This window comes from Sus scrofa, chromosome 14 (genome assembly GCF_000003025.6).
Source record: "Sus scrofa isolate TJ Tabasco breed Duroc chromosome 14, Sscrofa11.1, whole genome shotgun sequence".
Lineage (NCBI taxonomy): Eukaryota > Metazoa > Chordata > Mammalia > Artiodactyla > Suidae > Sus > Sus scrofa.
Genome location: NC_010456.5, coordinates 47425378 through 47443816, shown reverse-complemented (window position 1 = coordinate 47443816; position 18439 = coordinate 47425378). Strand labels below are relative to the sequence as shown.

The 18439-nt window shown below is 51.3% G+C and overlaps 1 pseudogene; it reads left to right on the top strand.

The window, feature by feature from the left end:
- Positions 698–16415, top strand: LOC100739639 (annotated as a pseudogene).

The window sequence follows — 18439 nt, the reverse complement described above, 5'->3', positions numbered from 1 at the left end:
TGACCCCAAGGGAGGGCAGAGGGAAAACATTCTGGTAGCCCAACTAACCACCCTCTTCACCTTCACCTCCCATTTGCTCCTGTCTCTGGCAAATTCCTGCCCAGCCAACTTGGGTTTTCTTGCCTTCCCCAGTGACCCCTGCCTGGCTCTCAGATGCCGTCCTGGACACCTGTGTCAATGACCCACCATCTTTGGCCTCCCAACCCCTCCACCACCCCACCCTGTCCACTGCCACCTCCCACTCCCAACCTTGGGCTGTGGGTCCCACTCAGGAGTGTACCAAGGTGAGGGAGGGGCATCCTTGGCTCTCCGTCCCTGCAGCTTGATGCTCTGATGACAGCCTCAATAGTAATAATTATGAAACACTTACTGGGTGTGCAGTGTGGGAGAAACACATGGGCAATCTTATCTAATCCTCCAGACCATCTTGAAGATTGGAACGTAATGCACACAAGGGCTCTCCTATCTGCTAATAGGGCATAATCCTTTTTGCCTTCCTCCTTGCCTGCTCCTCCTAGCCTGTGGTTTGAGGAGACGGCGTGGGAGTAGGGACAGCTGCTGCCCCCTCCCGTCCCGGCCCGCCACTGAAGTCTGTGCTCTGGGATATTTCTTGGAACAGGTCACCTTCCTGCCCCGGGCAGGATATCTTGGTGACTGTAGGAAAAGCCCCCAGGGGAGGAGAGAAGCGGGCGGGGACGGGGCGGGGCAGGACTGGCGCTCTCTGGTGGGGAGGTTGGACACATACCTGACCCGCAAGGCAGAACCAGGAGTGGGGAGGCCAGGCGGGCCGGCGGACTCGTCCTGGATGCTTGCACCCCGTGCCCCCTTCGCCCAGGGTATGATGAGCGGCGAAGTCGGGGACCTGAGCCCCCAGCAGCAGGAGGCACTGGCCCAGGTGAGGAGATGCAAGGACCGGGAGGTTCTGGGAGGGGCTGAGCAGCAGCCTTCCCCCACCCCCAACCAACCCCATGGTACAGATGGAAGGGGACCCTGGACAGCGCCTGTCCAGTGTGGCCCCAGAGTGGAGTCGCGAGGCAGCTGTGTAGCCTACACTGGATAAGAGCTGGTCTCTGGGCAACAGTGGGACTAAATCCAGCTTTCCACCTCTGCTGACTGACTCCCCACCACTGAGCCCTGGCTCTTGATCACCGGTTGGGGAGGAAGTTGAGACTGCCATCTGCTTTGGGGCAGGCTTGGGCAGACTCCCATATCTCCTGCCCAGATTGCAACATTTGTTTGGTTTCTCTTCCTGGCTTTTCTGACTCCCAGGGGCCCAAGCCCAAACTGGAAGGGGTGTTGGTGATTTCAAGAAAGTCCTCACCTGGTAACGTTATGAACATGGGAAAGGTCTTAGGTGCCATAGCATTAATTTTGTTTGCAGATGGCCAGGGACCAGAAACTGTGACTTCAGGGTTGGTGTGGGGAGGTGGGGAGGAGGAGTGTCACAACTCTAGCTAGCACCTTAAGCCTTTGAGAGGGCAGTTTCAGATTTGAAGGAGAAGCATTTCTTTTGAGTCTCCCACTTTGAGGAGGACCTGAAGTTCCTCCAGGGAAGAATGAGTGCTTATGTTTATCTGGCACCTGCTACAAGCCAGGCCTGAAGCTAGGGGCTTTACCTGCACAAACTCTTTTGATTGGCACACATTTATCATTATCCTCACTTTACAGATGAGGAAACCAAGGCTCAGAGAGGTTAAGCCACTCGCTTCCCAATTCAGACTCAAGATGTAGTGTCAGGCACAATGTCCTTAAAAATGTTCTTGTTGGTCTGCATCAGATTTGCCAGGGATCTTTGTAAAACAGGGATGGGGCAGCCCTACAGAACGATGGTCCTGAGGGGGAGAGAATTCCCCCCCACACACACTGAGAAAGACCCAATTCTTCTTGCCATGGTGGGCTGAGGGGAGCCCCATTCCCAGGTGGCAAAATAGTCCAAGCATCTGCTATTAACTGTGGAGGGTCCCTGGGCAGGACTGTCTGGCTGACAGTCCTGCCCAGGGGAAGGGTCTGGGATGGGGCTGGGGCCAAGCAGCATGGGAGCTCCTCTGACCATTATATTCCCCCCCTCCAGTTCTGGGACAATCTTCAGGACCTGCTGCCCACCCTGCCTAATGCTGACCCACTTCCTCCTATGCTGGCTCTGAGGTGAGGCCAGCTGGGCTCAGTGGAGGCAGAGAGTGGGGGGGGGGGAGGAGTTTCAGGTAAGCAGGTGGAGATTCTAGGGGAGAGCACTGCAGAGCCAGGTGGAATCTGAACTCCACTCCCAATCAGCATGGCATAAAAACCCCATTGAGCCTAAGTTTCTTCATCCATAAAGTGGGCATGAGGCCACCTCCCCAAGGGTTGTTGTGAGTTAAATAATAGGATGTAGTGCCTGACACAGGTGGGCACAGGGTCAAGGTAAGGTACGAATTAACACCCAGGAAGTTCTCAGGATGACTGTCCTGGCTGGGCCTTGAGTAGATATCACCAAACATGGTCTTCAGGGCTTGTCTTTAGGTCTGTCTCCAGTTCCTTGAGACAGGGCTGTGTCATCCTCTTAGGGATCTGACACCAAGTGCCCAGCAAACATTTCAGGAAATAGGGGTAATTAAAGGTGGAGAAGGAATTTCTTCTAGGAATTGCTGCAGCAGTGCAAAATAACCAGAGTAACAGAAACCATCCCAGGGCTTAGGGAAAAAAATCATTTCAACTCAGCATACCTCATGGAATGGGTTTGGAACTTGAGCCATAGGAGAACTCAGAAGCCAGGCTGGAAAGCACACATGTGGTGCATTGACAACACCAGCTTTGGAATCGAACAGCGATTGTGGCACGGTGCTCATGCAAGTCGCCTCACTTTCCTCTTCTGCATAATGGGTGTAATGCTGGTCTCTACCTTCACAATGATGTGAGTCAGCCATGAGGTCACAGGCATGCACAGCATCTGCACAGAGGAAGCCCTCCCATCTGTTGTGTTCTGTTTGGTTAGTTTTTCTAAAAAGTATTTTTAGAAACTTGGAGGTCCTCGCCGTGGCACAGCGGTTTAACGAACTGAATGAGGATCCATGAGGATGTGGGTTCGATCCCTGGCCTCGCTCAGTGAGTCGGGGATCCGGCATTGCCATGAGCTGTGGTGTAGGTTGCAGATGCTGCTTGGATCCTGTGGCTGTGGCTGTGGCTGTGGTATAGGCCGGCAGCTGTAGCTCCAATCGAACCCCTAGCCTGGAACCTCCAAATGCAGAGGGCTCAACCCTAAAAAGCAAAAAAAACAAAAAAAAACAAAAAACAAAAAAACTTCACAAACTTTATTCCTTAGAACCGTTCTAAAAAGGTTTATGGAAAAGTTGTGAAGATGGTACAGAAAGTTCCCATCTTCTGCACATTAATATTTTACTTTCTTATGGTACCTTTGTGACCTTTAATGAACCATTGTTGCTATGTGATTAGTAACTAAAATCCATATTTTATTTAGATTTCCTTAGTTTTGCCTTGTCAGGATCCTATCCAGTACACCACTTTCCATTTAGTTGTCATGTCTCTTTAAGGCGCTCCTGGCTGTGGCAGTTTCTATTCCATTTTAACCTGTCATTTTCTTTTCTTTCTTTCTTTGTTTTTTGTTTTTTGTTTTTTGTTTTTTGCTTTTTGCTTTTTTAGGGCCGCACCCGAAGCATATGGAGGTTCCTAGGCCAGGGGCTGAATTGGAGCTGCAGCTTCTGGCCTACACCACAGCCACAGCCACGTCAGATCCGAGCTGTGTCTTTGACCTACACCACAGCTCACAACAACACCGGATCCTTAACCCACTGAGCGAGGCCAGGGATCAAACCTGCGTCCTCATGGGTGCTAGTCAGATTTGTTTCCTCTGAGCCACAGTGGAAACTCCTACATGTCATTTGCATACCATTTTCCACCAGAGCTAAAGAAGGAATGGGACAGTAGATTTCTAAACAACTTCTATAGAAAAGAAACCACATTCTGGTTCTCAGTAGAAAAATCTCCTATAGATACCACAGAGATTTTTTAAAAGCCAATAAAAGAATATCAGGTATAATTATGCACTAATGAATTTGAAAATCAAAATGAAATTGATACATTCCAAGGAGAACAAAACCTCAATAGATCAGTAAATATTAAACACATTTAAATTGTAAAAAAAATGTCCTCTTCCCTCCAAAGTCAGGCCCCAGTGGCTTTGTAGGTGAATTCCTCCAAAGTTTGAAAACCAGCTAATTCCTACTTATACAAATTGTTTTTTGAGGGTTTTTTATGGTTTTTATTTTTTCCATTATAGCTGGTTTACAGTGTTCTGTCAATTTTCTACTGTACAGCAAAGTGACCCAGTCACACATACACATATACTTTCTTTATTTCTCACATTATCATGCTCCATCATAAGTAACTAGACCTACTTATACGAATTGTTTGAGTTCCTTTAAAATATATGAAACACTGTGGCGTAGGCCAGCAACTGTAGCTCCACTTAGACCACCAGCCTGGGAACTTCCATATGCCACAAGTATGGCCCTAAAAAGCAAAAAATAAATAAATAAAATAAAATAGGGAGTTCCGTCGTGGCGCAGTGGTTAACGAATCCGACTAGGAACCATGAGGTTGCGGGTTCGGTCCCTGCCCTTGCTCAGTGGGTTAAGATCCGGCGTTGCTGTGAGCTGTGGTGTAGGTTGCAGACGCGGCTCGGATCCCGGTTGCTGTGGCTCTGGCGTAGGCCGGTGGCTACAGCTCCGATTTGACCCCTAGCCTGGGAACCTCCATATGCCATGGGAGTGGCCCAAGAAATAGCAACAACAACAACAACAACAACAAAAAAGACAAAAGACAAAATAAAATAAAATAAAATAAAATATATGAAAGAGTGAAAGTTACCTTATGAGGCCTGGGTACATTTGATTCTACATCCTGCCTCAAGACTCCTCGTACTTCAGCTTCTTCTTGCAGCCCAGAACTTTGACCTGTAAAATCAGAGGACATGCTCTGGAAGGTGAGACCCCAAGCTCAGGGGCTCCCCACCTCCCACACACTGTACTCCAGGGATTGACCCCAGGGGTGAGCCACAGAGGCTGGGGACCCTAGCCCTGCCCCATTTTCACATTTCTTCTTCCTTCCTCCTTGGAGCACTTTGTGCATCAGACCCGGGTGCCCCATGGCCCTCCTTCTGCCATCCCCACCCCCAGTTCTCTGTCTGTGGAACCAGAGATTCTCTGGCAGGGCCTTCAGGGCAGGCAGTCTTCAAGCCCTGCTGTGTCTCCACAGCAAATGGAGTTCCGCAGGCAACAGGACCTGGACAGCATCCCCACGTGGCAGCCCTCAGAGGTGAACCCCTCACAGCACCCCTCAGACCTCTGATGTCCCCTTAATGCACCCACCATATCTGGCTGCCCAATGGAGCAAGGACATGGCCTGATGGGCTGCTTTGAGACAGGACCTCTCCCTTCGTCCAGGTGATCCAGCTGTATGACTCGGGTGGTCTGCGCGGCTATGACTACAAGGGCTGCCTGGTATGGTTCGACATCATCGGGACCCTTGACCCCTAGGGCCTCCTGCTGTCAGCCTCCAAGCAGGAGCTGATCCGGAAGCGCAGCAAGGTCTGCAAGCTGCTTTTGCAACGGTGTGAGCTGCAGAGTCAGAAGGTATGGTGGGGGGGCATGTGGTGGGTGCCTTGCCTGTCCAAAATGTGGCACCAGGACCCCTGAGGGAGATGCCCTGCCCCCACTTTGCCCTAGCCCTCATCTCTGGTGGGTTGTGGCTTCCCCTATAGTCCCCCATGAGCATCTAACGTGTGTGGCACTCTCTGCTGGTGTGTGCCAAGAGTCCCTCCCCAAAGCCCTTTCCCCCTGACCTTGGGGGAGATGCTGACCCTGGATGCAATGGGTGCTCTAGCTTTGTTCTCCTGGATCCCTGGGAACAGTGGACAGTCAGCTTTGCTTATGGAAAAGATGTCCCTTGATTGTGTAACTAGAAAACCCGATGAAGGAGCCATTGCTTTGGGTGTCCCTGAAAGCAGCAACCCTTGAAACTGGGCCCATCCCTTGTGGGTCCCTAGGAGCCCCTAAGGAGTTGATACCAAAAAAAAAAAAAAAAAAACCAAAAACCAAAAACCAAAAAACATTGAGTCCTGTGGGGCCAACTTTGCAGGTCGTCCCCTGGCCCCTGACTCTGTTTCCTGGCCAGTAGCCTTCAGAGTGAATTTAATGCCAAGTTGGTTGGTTTTATGAGTCTAAGTTTCTAAAAGAGCCTCAGATGAAGACCCCAGGGCAGGGATGCTGTTATGTCCCTGTGGGATATTTTGGCTAATGGCTCACTCTACATGACGAGGACAGGGCCTGTGTCCCCAGCAACTGGTACAAATAAAGGCTCTCCACTGAGGTTTGTGGCAAACATGAGAGAATTAGCACCATATTTAGTGCCTGGCTTAGCAGATGGTCAGCTTTGCTTACAGGAAAGATGTTCCTTGATTGCATAACTATAAAACCTGATGGGGGTTTTCTCAAGCAAGATGGCTGACTTTATAAGGTCAAAACTATGTGTCTTCTACTTCATAGATGTTCCCATTGTGAGAGAACATGATAGAAGATGACATGAGGAAAAAGAATGTATTATATGTATGACTGGATCACTTTGCTGTACAGCAGAAATTGACAGAACATTGTAAATCAACTATCATAAATTTTTTTTAAATAATATCTGCTAGAAGTTCCCTTCGTGGCTCAATGGTTAACGAACCTGACTAGGATCCATGAGGATATGGGTTCAATCCCTGGCCTCGCTAAGTGGGTCAAGGACCTGGCATTGCCATGAGCTGTGGTGCAGGTCGCAACGCAGACTTGGCTCGGATCCTGTGGCTGTGGCTGTGACTGTGGCCAGCAGCTGTAGCTCTGATTCGACCCCTAGCCTGGGAACTTCCACATGCCAAGGGTGCCACCCTGAAAAAAAAGAAAAAAGATATCTGCTAAGATTTACCAGGCACTGGCCATGTGCCACACACTGGGCTCATTGAATCCTCACAGCAATGCTATCAGAGCCTGGAATTATCTCCACTTTACAGACAAAGAAAGTAAGGTTCAGAGGGGTTAAAAACCCACCTGAGGCTACACACCCTTCTAGCAGCATAGCTCTGGAAATCATTGTAAATCAACTATAATAAAAATGTTTTTTAAATGATATCTGCTGGCTTTGACTCAACTGTGAGACCATATCACTGGTGGACAAAGTATGCTATTGTACTTAAAGATATCTGGTGACCAACAAACAATGTCTTTCATCAGTTAGCGAATTCCAGGCAACAGTGCTGAGCAAACAGTGTGATGAGGCCCACCTTGCCAGGGCTCAGAGGTGGCACCTCCTCAGACCCTAGATGGGCTGGGTCTATGTGGAAACTGCTGTGGGCAGCTGGGATGGGGGAGGCAAGGTGGGAGGGAGGATGCCTGGGTATCTCTGGACAGGATCTTCTGGCTGGGGCTGTTGTCTAACCCATATGCTGCTCTGTCCTGTGGAGCTGGGCAGGAAGGTTGAGACGATGCTGATGGTGTTCGACAGGGAGGGGCTGAGCCTCAAACACCTGTGGAAGCCAGCTGTGGAGGTCTACCAGCAGGTAAGGCAGGAAGCTGGCTGGAGGCCACACCAGCTTCCAGTCCATGGAGGAGGGGGTCCCCTCCCAGCCCCCCTGCCCAGAGCAGCCAGTGAGGCTGACCTGGATCTACCCTCCAAGGAGAAAAAGGAGGAATAGCATCACCAAGGATGAAGGACATGCTGGTGGAGAAGATGGGCTGGGCTGGTCAGGGGTGGGTGCTCCCCTCTCAGCAGCATCAGAGGCCACAGAATTCCAGGGATTGGGGTGTTGGAATATGGCCTTGATGGGACTCATCTGGACCCCACAGTTTTTTGCCATCCTGGAAGCAAATTATCCCTAGACGCTGAAGAATTTAATTGTTGTTCGAGGTGAGCCCATGATGGGGATGATCTCCTAGGGAGGGAAGGGTGAAGAATGGAGGGGTGGGGAATAGTGGCTAATCCACCAAAATCAGGGATTCTCAAACTGTCCTTTGTGAAGAATCAGTTTTTGTTTGTGTTTAGTTCAGTCCTTCACAGACTGATACTTTTGGAGTATGCAAAATCATGCTCTGGGAGTTCCCGTCGTGGCTCAGTGGTTAACAAATCCAACTAGGAGCCATGAGGTTGCAGGTTCGGTCCCTGGCCTCACTCAGTGGGTTAAGGATCTGGTGTTGCCATGAGCTGTGGTGTAGGTCGCAGATGCAGCTCGGATCCTGAGTTGCTGTGGCTCTGGTGTAGGCCGGCAGCTATAGCTCCAATTGGACTCCTAGCCTGGGAATCTCCATATGCCACAGGTGTGGCCTTGGAAAAGACAAAAAAAAAAAAATTATGCTCTGGTATGTTGCAGCAGTGTCAAATATGTACGTTTCTAAACGTTACCTGTTATTTTTTTACCTGTCTAGGTGTGGACTGGTAGCAGAGGGCCCATGGGCCATACCTGGAGCAAGAATGGTCCTTGCAGTGGCCATGGCCATGGTCTAGTGTCCACTCACCCACCCTCACTGCATGTGCTCAAGGGTCAGATGATCTGGCTTCCAATCAAGTCTATTGAGAAAATATTTTTAACCACATTGAGCCTCAGTTTTCCCATTCTGTAAAATGGGGATGCAAGGGCACCTTCCCTCTAAGATAGCTATGGGATCAAATGAGACAGTCTGTGGGGAAAATGCAGCACAGAGCCTGGCCCACAGAAGGCACCAAGTAAGCTTGAGCGATCCATCCAGGTGGGACATGAAATCTAAAGGAGATGTCCCATCCACTGGCACCCAAGAGGATACCAAGGCAACCTGGGCAAACCTTGAGTATAGAAAGGAAGAGGCAACACTGGGAAATCAACAATGCTAGCTCCCTTCAACAGGGCAGGGGAGGAGGCAACCATCTATTGAGAGTGTTTAATTTGACCCCCATTTTATGGTTAAGGGCATGAAGACTCAGAGAGGGTAAGCGACTAACGGAAGGTCTCACAGCAGGAAATGGCAGAACCTCGGTCTATCCAACTTCTGTCCAACCCATGCCCGCAGCTGTGACTGTGTATCCAAGTCCTCTCTGGTCCAGCTTCTCCAGGGAGTTTCATGTGTTTGAGCCCCCAAGCTGTTCCCCGTGGCCTTCAACTTGGTCCAGCTGTTCATGAGTGAGGAGACTCGAAGGAAGATGGTGATTCTGGGAGGTGAGTGACTTGACTTCCAGGCTGTGCCTGTCTCCGCATCTGCCTGGAAGCAAAGGTCAGTGCTAAAGGCCACATTTCTCCCTGCATCCTCTTTACTCAGGTGCTGACCTTGGCCTGACCCCCATGGGCCCTTGCACACTCATTCCAGACTTTGGGCCCTAGATCATTGTCTGGGTGGCCACAGGAGTAGGTGCTCTCAGGAGTAGGTGTCCAGGAGAGCAAGCCAAGGACACCTCAGGTCCCTTCCCTGGGCTTGGCTCCTCTGCCTCTGTCAAGTCTCCCTGAGCCTCCACAGAGCCCTAGTCCTGTCCCCACAGGCAACTGGAAGCAAGAGCTGCCTAAGTTCATCAGCCCCGACCAGCTGCCCGTGGAGTTTGGGGGGCCTATGACTGACCCTAATGGTAACCCCAAGTGCTTGACCAAGGTACAACTGTGCCCAGAGGCTGGGGGGGAGGGGAGATGGCCATGGTGTAGCACTTGCTCACCTACCCTCACCCATAGATCAACTACGGGGGTGAGGTGCTCAAGAGCTACTACCTGTGCAACCAGGTGAGGACACAGTATGAGCACACAGAAACTGTGGGCCATGGCCCCTCCCTGCACATGGATAACGAGATCCTGTTTCCTGGCTGTGTGCTAAGGTAGGGCCAGTGGCCACACCACACCTGGGTGCAGCTGGGAGGGGCCTGGCGCTCAGGCAGGTGGTCATCTGTGGGGCCCTGTCCCTGCAGGTGGCAGTTCGCATCAGATGGAGCAGACATCAGCTTTGGGATTTTCCTGAAGACCAATATGGGGGAGTAGCAGCGGGCCAGGGAGATGACAGAGGTGCTGGTCAGCCAGCGCTACAATGCCCACCTGGTGCCTGAGGATGGGAGCCTCACCTGTCTCCAGGCCGGCGTCTGTAAGAGCTTTAGGGTTTACTGGAGTTGTTCCTCCTCATAGCAGAGAAATGATCTGACTTCTCTTGGCCTCTCTGCCCCTACTTCCTGCTCTTGGGAGGGGTGTGGGGTCTGAGCAAGCTCCTAGATCCCATGGGGCCAAGGGTATTGGCCTCAGGTGTTGGATCTGATGAGTGGCCCCCAGGGGTGGGTACAAGGGCAGAGACACATTGTGGAGAGCAGGGTTCACAGCCGTGGGCTCAGCTCCTGGGGAAGCCCCCTCCTGGCACTGGACAGGCTAAGGGATAGCTGGAAAACAGCCATGGGCTTAGCATCAAGGGCCCCAGCCTGCCTGTGTGCCTGGACCACCTCATTCCGGGAATCCCAAAGAGATAACTCTTTTAGGTGTTTGTCCTCCATTCCCAGGCTTCCCAGGCCAGATGTGGTTTGGTCAGTTTTAGCGGAAGCAGTGTTGCCCAGGAACACTGCTGACCTCCCACCTCTGTGGGGAACAGAGCTAGAAGAAGGGGAATCCAAGGTTGACGTCCCCTGGAGGAGAGTGCATTTTGCTAATGCCTTAGTTCATACATACCTCATTCACCTCTGTGGAAAAGGGAGAATTAGAAGGATGGAGACAGAAAAACCTGGAGGACTCAACATGTCCCAGAGTTCATGTTGGACCTTGATGTTGAATGAAATGCCTCTGCAAAAGGCATAAGAGGAATTCCAGTCATGGCTCAGTGGTAATGAACCAGACGTATCCTTGAAGATGTGGGTTTGATCCCTGGCCTCGCTCAGCAGGTTAAGGATCCGAAGTTTCCATGAGCTGTGGTGCAGGTCATAGACGTGGCTCAGATTCTTCATTGCTGTGTCTGTGGGGTAGGCCGGCAGTCACAGCTCCTATTCGACCCCTAGCCTGGAAACTTCTGTATGCCACGGATGCAGCCTTAAAAGACCAAAAAAAAAAAAAAAAAAAAAAAAGAGGCACGAGAAAGTGGTTGGTGGAGCTCAGTCCTCCCCTCTGGGGAAAGCTGGGCCCCCCTCTGGATTGGAACTTCAGGATGAGGGAATCCCACTCCCCCACCCCATCTGTAATTGTCAGAAAGTCAAGGATTCGGGGAGCTGTGAGTGCTGATGTAAATGCCCATAGAAGGGACTGATGCGTGCTGCTGCTTATTGTTATTCCTTTAATCAGCAAAAGCATCATCCAAGGAGATAGATGTTAGCAAGGACTGGGGGCTGGGCGGGGGTTGAGACTCTAGTCCACCCACAGTTTCGGGCTGCCCATTCCCAGGGGCACTGGGCATGCAGATGTGCCGGGCTTTGTGTGCTTACCTCCTGGTCCTTGCAGATGTCCTGCGCTTCGACAACACCTACAGCCTGATGCACACCAAGAAGGTCACCTACACTGTGGAGGTGCTGCTCTCTGACAAGGCCTCTGAGGGGAGGATTCAGGGTCTTGGGGCAACAAGACAGTCTCCACTGCAATGAAGACCTTGGCTGCCCCGTGCCTGTGCTCTCCAATCCCTTAGCAGCCCCTCCCTGTCCCCTGCTCTCCCAGGCAGGGTGCTGCTAGAGGTGACCGCAGAGAGCCACCCACCTTGCATCACCATCTCAGCTCCCTCTGGGCCCACCTGGCTCGGTGGCCAAGGAGGAAGGGACCCCCAGTGCATAGGCCACCCTGAGGATTCAGATGGGCACCTCATCCCCGTTCACAGAGAATGAGGATGAAAACCCTGAAGATGAACCCAAGTCTACTGAGAAAGGGTCCTACCTGCAGAAGCTACACTTTTGGCCCATCCCTGGACTCACCCTGGCATCCTGATTTGGGGGTGTGCACGTGAGCCCCCCGGACCTGCAGGGAGCACAGCTTCAGGCCTGAAGGGCAGGGAAGCCCCATTCTCTGCATGTAGGGGCTCAGCAGGGCTGGGCAGGGTCAGCTGGAAGCCATTGGGTGGAGGGACAGGCAATGCTGAGGGTCTTGGTTCCAACCACCAGCCTTCCAGGGTTGTTCTACCACCTTTGAAGGGAAAATCAGAAACAGAGAGTGAGACCCAGCAAGTAAAGTCATCAGGAGGAAGAGCCATGCTCAGCCTTACGCACAGCTGAGAGGGTGCAACTGAGTCTCCAGGGCACTCCCAGGGTCACCCCCACCCCTGCCACCTGCTGTGATCTAGCCAACATTCAGCCTGGGTTCTTCCCAGCTCTGAGGAGGGGCCAGGACAGAAGCAGAGCTGCAGGGAGGTGGAACAAATATGCTGGGATTCAGAGTGGAGCTGCATCCCAGGGCACTCATCCTGGAGTCTGACTTGCTTCTTGGAGAACCATCAGGCTCTTCCTTTACCTTTGTCTCACCAAGGGGACATCTGAAGCTTGGCTGCCCATCCCCCCCCACCCCCCACCCCCCCCCGCTCCAAATGCAACTCAGCGGTTGGCCAGTAAAGGCTTCTGTTTCTCAAAGGCTGGCTCTCCTGGGGCCCAAAGCCCACTGTCAGGACCATCACCTGCTCTGCTGGAAGGACTGCACCCAGCAGGGCAGTCCACGCCCAGGAAGGAGCCCAGGAAGCTGCCGATCTGGCTGTGGCTCTGTGGTTGACACCAGGTGGCAATGAAGCCATTAACTGTGACCTAGAAGCCCAGACTGTGCTGTGCTGCCCCCTCCCCATCCTGCCCCCTACCCTCTGGCTGGCCAGGCCAGTGGGCCCCAGTACCTCTGAAGACCTGACCCCAGGGTGGCTCAGCCCTCAGCTCTGGATCCCCACCCCTGTACTGCTGTCCCACAGGGTGGACTGCTGTCCACCAGGTGACGTCCTTGGGAATGAGTGGTCAGATGACCCTATAAAATGAGTCCTTGCTGCAAAGCATTAGCATCCTGGAACCCAGGCCCCTTCCAGGGACTAGAAACCTCAGCCACCACTGTCCAGGTGCTTCTTGTCAGAAAGAAGCCCAGCTCTAGTCCCTTTCCCACTCTCAAATTCTGTGCTTTAATTTTTATTCTTGTGTTTTGCCCAAGTTAATAGGAGATTTCTTGATTTCCCAGGACCTGTCTTAGGCAAAAACATGATGAGACTTGGGAAAGTGGGGTCTTCAAGTGTACCAGGTAAAATCCTTGGGGCCCCAGCCTTCCATCTGTGGCAGCTCCATCTTTCATGGTGGAGCACAGAGCCCACGCAGGGCTCTGCTCTCATAAAAAGCAGACTATCTTGGAGTTCCCTGGTGGCTCAGAGGGTTAAGGTTCTGACATTTTCACTGATGTGGCATGGGTTCAACTCCTGGACTGGGAATTTCCCTAATTCTCAGGCATGGCCAAAAATATAAATAAATAAGTAAGCAAGCTAACTAAATGAAACTAAATGCCAAAAGCCAGTGCTATGGAGGACATGGCCACCTGGGGCTGGGAGAAAATCTGTACTAGGTTTTTCTGGGCCCAACTGTTGTCATGATGGGGAATCACAATGCCTTACTTCCACCTTCATGCCCCCCACCTAAAAATAAAGGGTTCGTGGACTTTGCCTTTCTAACCACCCTAGCCACCTTTCCCCCATCAGCACTGCCTCAAGTGGTTTCCCCGCAGGTGCCAAGATATCTCTGCCCCATGTACAAGGGTTCCCTGAGGCTCTGATCACAGAGAACTTATACAAATATGGCTGTAAAAGGGTCAGGTGTGAGCACTGGAGCCTCTACATCCCAGAGCTGGCAGAAAGCACTCATGTTGAGCAGAGAGGGCAGCTTTGGAAATACCTAGAGAGGTGAGAACAGAATCTACTACATGGCAAGGGGGTAGGTCCACTTTGGGGGCTAGAAAGGGAACATGTCTTCAGCAGCCCCCATCCAGAGAGGGGCTGGCTCACCCAAAGCTAGGTTTTTTGTACACATTCATTCATCAACATTTACTGAGTGTCTGCTGAGAGCCAGGCACTGCAGGCCCTGGGGACTCCAGGAAGGCTGGGCTGATCTGACTCTGCTCAAAGGAAACTTACCTGTATTGAGGGAGGCAGAAGTGACTTGGATGATCCTCTGATCTATTGTCAAGTAGGCATGTCCCTACCATGTGTGCTTGGAGAGGCAGAAGCCAAATTCTAGGGGGACCTCCAGCCAGGAAGCCTGATGAGGGATCAGATGTGCTTTGCCCAAGGAAGGGACCCCTGGAGGAGAGCTGAGAGATGTGTGGGGTGACCAGAGGCACATGAGCCTTCCAGACTGAGGAATGGGGTGGGGGCGGCTGTGGGATGGTTGAAGCCCAAGGAAAGCTCAAAGGGCTCTTGGGTGACGCTGGTAGTGGGTCTCTGATGTTTATGATTTCTTTGTGAACATCTGTGGCCACACATTTGATAGTTATTAATAAAACCATTTTATAATGCAGGTTACAAAACAGCTCTGCTGTTTGTCAGGAAGGAGTGGCAAAATCTTGGCAGGAGGCCACAGATCAAAACTCATACTCAAAATGAGGTGGTTGGAAATAACTAGGCCTCTTCTGTCCAGAGGAATGGAGGCAGTTGCCAGCGGTTCCCAGCACATCTCCTGGCTGGAAAGCTCCACAATCTTCCAAGGCAGGGGCAGGGGGATTGCAAGTGAGGGAACTGTAGGGGTTGATTTTTTTGGGGGGGGGGCATGTCTGAGGCACACAGAAGTTCCCACACCAAGGATTGAACCCACACCACAGCTGCAACCCAAATCACAGCAGTGACAACTCCAGACCCTTAACTCACTGAGCCTCCAGGGAACTCCCTGTAGGGATGTTCTGAATGCATTTGGGAAGGCTCTCCTGTTCCCCAAATTCCTACCCAAGTCTGGCTCACCTTCCAAGAGCCCAGGCTGGAGGGCATGCCACAGCCTGGGCTCTGGTGGGACAGTCACAGCTTCACCAGAGCTCCATGGCATGGCACTCCACAATTTGCACAGTGCCTTTACATGCAGCCCTGAAGCACATGGAAATTATAGCTACACTTTACAGACCCAGTAAAAAAGCCTTGGCAAGGAGGAGAGCCTTATCCAAACATTCCGTGTCCAATGGCAGAGGTGGAGCCAGAGCTCCAGTTAGCTCCCAGCAGTGCCCCTGCCCTGCCTCTCAGGGAAGGAGAGGGTCAATGTGGGCAAGTGGGTCTCTGCCAGGGAGGGCCAGCCTGAGGTAGGGGGCGCACAGTGGGACAGAGTGAGGAGCTAGGTTCCTGGGATGGGGTCCCCAGAGTCTGAACAAAGCTGCTTGGACATCTGTGCCTCTTGGTGGAACATAATGGTGCCAGCTCCACGCCAAACCTACTGTGCACCAGGCCTGAGCTGAAGCATCATCCCCAGTTTACAGATGAGAGTGAGGCTCAGGGCAGGAAGTGACTGAGCATCTCACACAACCCAAGAGGTGGAGGTAAGATGTGAACCCAGGCCCATCTGTGCAGACAGCACTGGAATTTGGTGAGCCGACCTCCCACCGGAAAAGACGGGGCTGCCGCAGGCCTGGGCTGCAGGGTGCTTGGGGAGCTGTGGTCACCTCACCTTCAGCCATCAGAGGGCGCAGTTGGGCCAGCAGTGTCTCTGTCCTCAGAGAAGCAGGAATGTGGGGGAGTGGCGCTCAACATTCTGCTCAAATAGGGTGCTTTGCTACACCAGCCAAAGCCCAAGATACCAAGGTTACCAGGCCCAGGCTGTTTGGGGCTTTCAGGAGTGGTAGGTGGCCTGACCAGGGTTCAGATCCTGGCTGTGTTGCTTGCTGGCTTGCTTTCTAAGTATCTCTGGACTCCATCTTCCTCCCATGGCCATTGCTCTAGTTGGGGCCTCTTGCTTGGATTAGTAGAAAGGCATCCGTGAGTCTCCCTGTGATCATTCCCATCCCCTTCTATCCAGACTCCACAGGGAAGCCAGAAAAACCTTTCTGAAATGAAAATCTGCTCCCATCACTCCCTTCATAAGCCCTTCACTGGCTCCTTATTTCCCCCTGAGAGGGGTCATTCAGTGGTGACTTGCAAGGCTCTCTGGGAACTTAACCCGCATCCACCCAATTTGATGCATTGGCTTGAACTCACCGATACTTCAAGCTCCTTCCTGCCTCCCTGCATTTGTTCATGCTGAATCCTCAACCTGCACTCCCTCCCCAGTCATGTTCTGTGCACCTTCAAGGCTCCTAGAGACTTCTTCTGGGAGGCCTTCCCTAAGCCCCTTCCCCACCCAGCCTCCAGCCAAGTTCAGGAGCCTTCTCCACACTCTCAGAGCAACTGGACCAGTGCTTGTAACACAGTGGAGTCATCATCTGCCTCGTGTCTGACTCCTGTTCACCTCCAGCCACTAGTCCAGGCTACACTCCCCAGAATAAAGCCTTGCAAAGAACTTAAGAAATCATTTACCTGCTGCCTCATCTATGCTATCTTGTTTAACCTTGTGTCAGCTTTAAGAAATAAATACAGTCATTCCTACTTTACAGGGGAGGAAAGCAAGGCTCAGAGACACAGTCATTTGCTCAGTGGAGGCGCCAGGGCTGGAATTCAGGATGTCTAGCTCCAGAGCCCTGTGGCCCTCACCTGTCCACCCCCAGAGTTTGGTTCATCCCAGGAACATGGCCAAAGGGCAGATCCTGGCAACATGACTCAGCACTTTGGAGAGACCCAGGCAGAGAGTTGGGCGGAACAGTCATAGAATGAAGAAGGAACCAGAAAGGATGGGCTCGCCTAGCTGTGCTTTTGTCCTGGAGCTGAAGGCAGGCTGGGCGAGAAGCCCAGTAATAACCATAAAAGCCAACACTACTGATCACTTACAACGTGCCAGGTGGTAGATGAGGTACCTTACTGACTTCTTCTAACCATCTCAGTAACCCTATAAGTTATTAGCCCCTATTTACAGATGAGAAATCTGAGACTCAAGCTCACATAGCACATTAGAGGAGAAGCCAGGATTCAAACCCAGCTACCCAGGCTGATATTTCAGCATCATACATTTTTTTCTTCTTTATACAGCTGCACATGAGGCATATGGAAGTTCTCAGGCTAAGGGTTGAATGGGTGGGGCAGACTCCAACCTACACCACATACACAGCCATGCCAGATCCAAGCTTTATCTGCGAACTACACTGCAGCTTTCAGCAATGCTGGATCCTTAACCCACTGAGTGAGGCCAGGGATCAAATCCTCATCCTCATGGAGACTACACTGGGTCCTTAACCCGCTGAGCTACAATGGGAATTCCGCACCATATATTTTTGAAATGTTTGAGAATTATTTGCTCAGTGTTGGAAGGGGAATTACAGCTGCTTGGCAGTTTGTGATCATCCCCAGTAGCCTCCCCCACAGTAGTCTTGGGCACCCCATGTCCCCCAAGAATGGCAATGAAAGCAGAGACCAGTTTGGCATGAAGAACTTGGGACACTCCCTGCCCTTAGGGTGCCCCAGATATTATGAGAAGGAATGTGCCAGGTCCAACCTTGGAGAGTGTATAAGCTCCTCCACTTTGCAAGCTCCTTAATTGTCCTCCACCATGCTATCACCATAGCAACCCATTCCTGTGATAAGTAGCAAGGGTACCATACATAGAAGAAAACATAAGGAAGAAGCTTCATGACGCTGGATTTGGCAATGATTTCTTGAATATGACACCAAACGCCCAGGTAACGAAAGAAACAATAGATGAATTAGACTCCATCAAAATTTAAAGGACCTATCAACAGAGTGAAAAGGCAACCACTGAAATTTTTTTTCTTTTTGTCTTTTTAGGGCCACACCCGGGGCATGTGGAGGTTCTTGGGCTAGGGGTCCAGTCAGAGCTGTAGCTTCTGGCCTATGCCAGGGCCATAGCAATGCAGGATCTGAGTTGCGTCTGCGACCTACACCACAGCTCATGGCAACGCCAGATCCTTAACCCACTGAGCAAGGCCAGGGATCGAACCCGCAACCTCATGGTTCCTTGTCGTATTCACTAACCACTGAGCCACGACGGGAACTCCCAACCAATGAAATGGAAGAAAATAGTTGCAAATCACATATGTAATGAGAGTAATGTCCAAAATATATAAAGAATTCCTATAACTCAATAATGACAACAAAATAACCTCATTAAAAAAAGGGCAAAGGACTTAAATTTTCTTTCAAATTTTCTCCAAAGAAGATATACAAATGGGCAACAGCACATGAAAAGATGCTGAATATTACTTGTCATTAGGGAAATACAATTCAAAGCCGTGATAAGACACCACCTCACACCCTTGAGGATAGCTAGTATCAAATAGCAGAAAATAATGTGTTGGTGAGAATGTAAAGAAACTGGAACACATGTGCATGGCTACTGGGAATGTAAAATTGTGCAGACACTGTGCAAAACAGTATGACAGCTCCTCAAAAAGTTAAACATAGAATTACCTTATGATCTG